The sequence below is a fragment of the Falco rusticolus genome, chromosome 15 (assembly GCF_015220075.1).
Source record: "Falco rusticolus isolate bFalRus1 chromosome 15, bFalRus1.pri, whole genome shotgun sequence".
Classification (NCBI taxonomy): domain Eukaryota; kingdom Metazoa; phylum Chordata; class Aves; order Falconiformes; family Falconidae; genus Falco; species Falco rusticolus.
In genome coordinates, this window is record NC_051201.1 from 5,289,685 (window position 1) to 5,297,127 (window position 7,443).

General features: G+C 45.9%; 1 protein-coding gene across 1 annotated transcript in view; it reads right to left on the reverse strand.

Annotated features, from left to right (window-relative positions):
* Positions 1–6,535, reverse strand: part of LOC119157610 (arylamine N-acetyltransferase, pineal gland isozyme NAT-3-like) — a 37,902-nt gene extending 31,367 nt beyond the window's left edge. Inside the window, exons 1-2 of the mRNA XM_037408631.1 lie at positions 6,346–6,535; positions 131–328 (exon numbers count right to left, since the gene is read on the reverse strand). The gene's annotated coding sequence lies outside the window, so the exon portion shown is untranslated. The remainder of the gene's footprint in view (positions 1–130; positions 329–6,345) is intronic.
* Between the last annotated feature and the right edge of the window lie 908 nt (positions 6,536–7,443).

The window sequence follows — 7,443 nt, forward strand, 5'->3', positions numbered from 1 at the left end:
AGTGTGAGGGTTGGTGGGAGATGTCCTGCAGCTAACTCTGAATTTACTGGGCCTGGTGCTTGGGATGCCTCATTAGCTCGCTCCTGCCAGCTCCTCGCAACGTGCCAAGATGCATTCCCTTGCTTCTCACCATTCACACCTCCGCCATTCAGAGGCAGGAACTATTTCACCTGTCCCTCTTGGCAGCGCACATCAAGGTGACACATCCTTAAACCACCGGTCTCCCCAGATGCAGCTCAGCCATGGAAATCCCTGCTTTTCTTCAAACTCTCCAGGTGGCTACCTCCCCTCTGCTCCATTCCAGCCTGATTTTCCTCTTCATCTACCACTACAAAAGAAAAACAGCTAAATCATCTGCTTGCCTCCCTGTTAAATCTTAAAACAATTACATTATTGGAGTTAAAGGAACCATAACCCAACTGCAGATGTTGCGTAAAACCAGCGTGACTTTTAGGGATTCTTGGGATTATATTTTTTCAGTATGTTGGATCTTTCCCCACAGCCCAAAACAGCTCTATATGCAAGGGGATTTGTTGCTAAAATTCAGGTGTAAATATGCTGTAAATATTTAGCAAAGTGTAGTAAACTGTCTAGTTAATATGCTGGCAGAGAACTGCTGGCTCTAATTGCTGTCTAAACAGAGTTATCAGCTGAGTGGCCCCAGCCGAGCTGGCAGCAGCGTGTTGGGCTGTCTGAAGGGGGATTTTTACTAACGAGTGTTGGCCAGCAAAGTCCTACCCCCATGTCCCTGGGAGCACCAGCAACATTCCTCCAGAGAGTCCACACAATGGAAAGGTGGTGCCCCAGCAACACCTACTTTTCAGTTTTTACCACGGGTCGCAAGTCATACTGCGGTCTCTGAAAAAAATCACATGGGGGAGAAAGAGGAGCTTTGGCTGGTTTAGCTTGGAAGTGGGTAGAAAATTGCTCACAAGAAAAATTAGCAATGGGATCTGCTGCCTAAAGGGAATTGGATTGTCAAAGTCACCCTTGACAGGAGCCGAGAGCAAACAGGGGTCACAGGAGAAACAAACTGCTGTCACCACTGCTTCCCAAAATATACCAGCAGTATTTATCACGGAGAGATTTCCATGATGCTGAAACAGCTTGTGTGACAACCCATGGGGAATCGCAGTTCATTAGAGCAAAAATTAAGACACTTGACTTAAATGCTCCAGTACAGAAAACCTAATGACTGCACCAGGAATTTGTTACATGTAGAAACAGCCATTAAGAATCAGGAACAGCCCAGGTTACAACAGGGTTTCAAAAGGCTGAAGAAACCAAGCCTGAAGAGCTTTCATTTCTCTCTGGAAAGATTTGCTTTATCTCCAGGGGCTCCTGCCGTAGCAGCATGCCTTGGATGCTGCCCTCGGCCATGCTGGTGCAGGTGCCCAGGGGACCCTGCAGGCATTGCTGGTGCTCTGGCATCGCTCCTGCAAGCTGCATGGTGCCAGTGACATACCAATGGACGTAATCTAACTGCCCATTCCCTGTGTGAAAGCCAACATTTATCTTCACCCCCAGTGACTCCACTCCTAGAGTTAAATATGCTCAGGAGCTGTCAGATGGAGGCAGCTGTAGCACAGCTCTGATGTGCAAGTGTTGTCCTGCTTGAGTAAACAGCAGTAATGTCACTCTGGAAAGAAAAAGTCCTGGGGAGGTATATCACGTGTCCAGGTAGGACCCTGCCAGGTACCTCACAGCTGTCACAAGCTGTAGCAGAGCCAGGATCGGTCTTACAGTGACTGTGCCTTCACGTTAGTCACAGCAATCCTGCTTGCAGTACACGCATCGCTGCACACCAAACAGCAAAGGAGCAAGGACTTTTCAAGACCAGCCTAAATTAAGAGCAAGGCGAGGTTCTGGGGAACCAGTTTCCAAGGAATATGAGACCACCAGACCTCAATAAAGAGGCAACCATGAGCAAACCCTATTTCATCAGCCCTGTTCTTCCCAGGTGAGGGAAATCCTTACCCAGACTCACACGCCGCCCGAACAGTGTCCTCTTGGGCTGATCAAGCACTATGGAATAACAAGAGAAAACCAAAAGCAATGCCTAGTTTCAGCAGATACCAGGAGGTTGTGCAAATATTTACACAGAAGATTAACTCTTCCAGAGGCACCTGGCACTTCTAAACCAATTCCCTCCAAACGGTTTGAACTGAGTTTTATCTGCAGGCTCTGGGTATTTTTATTTGCAGTAAGATACACAAAAGGTCACAAGAGGTGCCTCTCAGCCTACACAGCCAGGAAACATCCCCGTAATCTTCTCCTCATAGACAGAAAGCCTCACCTCTTGAATCATTAATCCCCTAAAAGACAGGCAGTGGGGTGCAGACACCATATATTGCAGTTAAAAGTCTCAGATAACTTTAGGATGAAAGCCCACATTTCCTCCCTTCCTCACAGATGAAATCTCTGACACTTAGCAATGCTTTCAAGAGACTTCAAACCAACTAGCCAAAGCGAAAAAAAACATCCACTCCAGGCAACCCCCGGCCCCTCGATGCAGCACTCCCCACTGCTGGCGAGGACACCCCCTCTCCCAGACCAGGAGCTCCCTTTACCTCCATTACACAAAGCCAGTTTGCCAGATTTTTAGCTTTAAGCTCTACCTGGAACACAGCACATCCATCATGTCACCCTCGGTCATGCTCAGGCACCCTTTGCTGCCTGATGCTCAAACCCAGCTGACACTGCTGGAGCCGGGATGCCGCGCCGCTCCCCGTGGATGCGGCCATCCATCATGGTGCACGTGGGTCTGTCACCACATCCCATTTCCTTCTCCACACTACATGCGAAACCAGTAGGCCGAGCAGAATAATTTATCTTCTTTTTTTGACATCTATCCTTTTTTATTATTACTCTTTTTATCCTTAAGAACACTTGAAAAATGCAGAGGGAGCAATGGCATGGCCCAAAGCCGTGTTTTCGGGTCACTGCTGGTGAGTGGGTGCCTTTTGGGCGATGTTTTTGTATTTTGTCTTTTTTCTTTTAAGAACAGTGCTTCCCACTCTAGCATCTAAGGCAACGCATTTGCAATCATAGCGGCAACATTTACGGTGAAAGGATATAAATAACCCTATATTACTGCATGAGCATGCAATTCATATGAGACCATGAAACAGTCAGCTCCCAACGAGAACTTTTAACACAATTCCACATGATAAAACATTTCCAAAAATGCTAAGTTTTTAAGCCCCTCGTTCCCTTAATTCATCTATGCCAAACATGCAACATGATTACATTGCTGTATATACATTAAAACATAATAATTGTATCATGTTCGCTCTGTTTTCCCCCATTCATCTTTTTAATTAAATTAGCTCCTCGGGATTTTGTACTTCAGGCAGCAAATTGAGTTTGTTTGAGAAATTAAAGGCAGCACGATGCTTCCTGAGATAGGCAGAAGCCATAACAGTGATTTCTAACCCTTTTTTTCTGAAAAGGTAGGATTCACCCACACAGCAGGGGGATAAATCACCCTCGGGCTGCTCTCAGATGCACATCTCCTTCTTCATCTGATTTGCTTTGTTCACTGTGTCATACACGCACCAGAGATTTCCACAGACGCTGGTGGATTGGTCCCAGTGCCTGTAGCTAACAGTGCATGCCCACAGGAAAACCAGGACAGACGATGCCTGCTTTCACAGATTGCTGTTATGGAAATTACTATGGCTAAAGGGCAATATTTTTTTCCCCCCCATTGTGAAACAAAGTACAGTGTAATTTTCTCTCCCCCAAAGAAATCAACACTGCTAGACTTGTGCTGCTTAGTATGGGAGCACTGAAGTGCATCATCCCTCCACCAACATCTTCTCCCCATTCCCAGGGATGTGGGAATAAGAGACCTGCTTCACCCATGTACCACCCAAAACCACTGCGAGTAGGTCAGGCTCGGAGCATCCAGCCCCTGTCCTCACCACAACACCCCGTGTCAGAAGGGGTCACCCCCATCCCAGGGGGTTGCACGCTGGGATGCTACAAAACCAAGTAACACAGGTAAGGCATCAAAGTCAGTAATTTTACCACAGTTCACAGTGCCTCAAATAGTACTTTCTAAAGTCAGGTGTGGTAGGAGGTGGTGGAGGAGGTGTGGAAGGCAGCGGGTAGGTTAACACGACCAAGAGCAGGACATGCCAGCAGAGCTGAACCTGCTCCCACACATTTCCTGAGCAACACCGTGCCTGCTTCCTTCCTTCGCCTCCTTCGCTCTCTGCCATTTATACCAATCGCTGTCGTTTTGTTTTCTTTTGATCTTTCATTCTCACACCTCTTCATCTGTGCTTCACCTTTCAGCTCCTATTGTGAAGCCTGAAACGTGTCATGTTATACCACAAGGGGGAAGTCCCAAATCCAGGTGGGCTGGGTGGAAACATGGCTGGAACGTGAAACTCAGAAATAAAACAGTCTGATTCACGGGTCACCTCTGCAGGGCTCTGCAGAAAGAGCTGTGCGCTCTGCGCCTCCCAGACCCCCCCCTGATCTACCAGGCTGGTGGCAAAGGCAGAGCCAGCTCCACCAGGATTTGGGAGCCATCCTCTGACCGCTGAGCTGTCCTTACTTTTCTCGCTCACGGCTGCTGGCAAGTTCCAAACGCTTAGCTCACAGGATTAGTTTCCAGCTTGCTCAGTGCTCTTTCCAAAGCTAAAGGCAACAAGATGAACGGGGATATAAACTTGGATTGTTTAACCTACATATTCCAGGCATTAAACCTGTGGAGACTGTTTATATCACCATAATTACTTTCGTACAGGTTGGTAACGCCAGATTCATTAGCTTAGGTTACAATGACCTATACAACATGCCTAAAACCCATTTATCCTCCTAAAGAGATTTAAAACTCACCTGCTTTCATGAGATGTCAGTGATTCTTGATTTATGATTTGGTCATGCTTTAAAAATAAAAGCAATTACCTCCCTTACCAGGGTAAAGCCCACTGCCTCAAGGCTGCCACAGTACATCTATAATTGAACAGCAACAGCTCTAATGTTCGGCTCTGATGACAAAAGCGTTGGCTATTGAAATACTGCCTACGATGGTGTCTGCGTGCCAGGGAGCACTCCATCAGCGGACAAGTTTCAGCAGGAATGATTGCACCTCAGAGATCTCAGGATCCAACGTGCCGGGTGTTTCCTGGCAGTGGCAATACCTTCCATTCATGTATCCTAGCACTTTCAAGAAAGAAAGTGAAAAAACCCCAACAACAACAAAAAAAAACCAAACAACAAACAAACCGAAACATTCTCCTGTTAATTTCCTTGCAAGAGCCAAGATCCTTTGTTTCAAGGCTTTTCCTTTGAAGCCTGCATGAATTTTCTTTCAAAGGAATTTTCTTTTGACCATCCCTAGAAATATGATGACTCTGTCACGCACAATACACTTGGGTGTTGCATCATTTTGGGAACCCAGCTGGCTTGCACAACACAGCCATAAAAAGGCTAAACCAGGCAACGTTTTCTCCCAGGAAGGATCCCAGAACCAGTCTCTTTAGGAGAAGTGACCAAACTCATATATATGTCCCAAAGATGCTGTAAATATGATCGGTGCACAGATGCGTGTTGATGGCTCGGTGTGGACTCTGGTTCTAGTACATGAAATGTGACCCATTTTAGTTGTATCTGTGCAATGCCGTGCCCAGCCCAGATAATTTACAACAAAACCAGTGTGTTTTGACATCACTGAGATCTGAAATTTCCCCAGAAGCATCCGCTTGATACAAAGAATAGATACAAAAATTACAACGACTTTTCTAATGCAACTATTAACACACAGGAAAAGCCCTCACATACACCAGGGCATGCACTTGTAAGAACACGGAAGTTACTCCTTCTCGTCTCAGGATAAGTAGGGACTCAAACTGGCAAAACCTAGAGATTCTCTAATATTCATGTGTATCTTAACAGTAAGAATGCATTGTAACAGTCACAGAGTTGAATTTTAAATACTTTAGAAGTAACTACACTCCTGTTCATGCTCATTAAATTAGAAAAAGTGACTATTCCCTTTCTCCCCGTCCCTGTTGTTGGCCTCTCCTAGTGAAAAATGGGGTTTAAGGTTACTGTACGTATTTGATGCTACATTGATGGCTGTGGCTTGACTAACAGAGCTGTGCATAAACATTACCAAGGCAGTCAGCATAACAGGGGCTGAGGCAAGCGGGTCTGCTCAGCCTCCTACAGAGCCTGAAAGCAGTTTTCAGATTAATCCTTGTCCCCAACATAACTGTCAGTGACCCAGAGCTCCCCACTCTCCTACACCACCAGTTTCACCCAATCCAAAACTCGCTAACCGAGCTCTCATTTGAATGCCCTTGAAACTTTCACAGCCCTTTTCCTTACCTCCGGCCACACCGACAGTCCCACACATTAACACTTCTCGAAACGCAGAGATGGTCCCTCGGCAGGTGGCCACCAAGACCTCCCCACCATGGCTTCCTGCCATGGCCAGCCAACGACACAACCACAAAAACGCCTGACATTTTATCTCTCTTCCCCAGCTTGCAACGCTAGAAGCATGCATTAGATATGGCTGTCATCAGGGGCTCTGTGAACAGGGCAAATGGATCCAGAATTAAAAAAAGTTATAAAAACGAATGACTCTAATTCACTTTTTGTCTCACCAAAGCTACATATCTTAAAATCAGTTGCTCACATGAAATAAGACCATATGCCAGCCAGAGTAATAAAGGCAGAGTAGGAGAGTGGGAGCCCCAGGACACCAGCCAGGGATTTGCTTGGCAAAAAGCATCCGACAGCGTTTACTTCTTGGTCTCAACCTGCATTCCAGGGGCTGGAGCAGAGGGATGTGTATCAAACCCACTCTTTAATCATGACTTCTGCAGCTTATACCCCCTTTCAAACTATACACGCTTGATTAGTGTGGGACATTAAGTGACATTTTAGAGTATTACCTATTAGCCCTTTTTTAGGGCTACAGCCGATTTCCTACATTTCTCAGCTGCTTTTCTTCATGCCTTACACCTTTTGTTAGACATGTTATCTTTGAAAATAGGCCCAAATCGTGGTGGTTAGTTTGGGGGGTTTTAATACATCGGTTTCCACTGCTAGAACTAAACCTCCTCTCTTCCCACCCCTAAAACAGCATTGCATTAGATCAGCCTTTATAGTCAGCAAGGAGCTGGTCCTTGAGAGCAAGAGCTAGCATCAGTGCTAACATCCACACAGGCATGTTGGCCACAAACACCCACGATTTATTCTGCAGTTCTCCCAGCCTCACAGTTCAGATTATTTTCAATGCAAGCCATTAGCAAAAGAAATTCACCTCTAATACTACAGCCCATTAAATGACACATAATTCAATAACATGTTACAACAGAATTGTCTTTAAAACACAAAGATCCCTGTAGGAACAAAAAAATAACAGTCTTTGACACCACAATTATTTGAGACTTGCTAAAATATCTTTGAGGTTAGGTG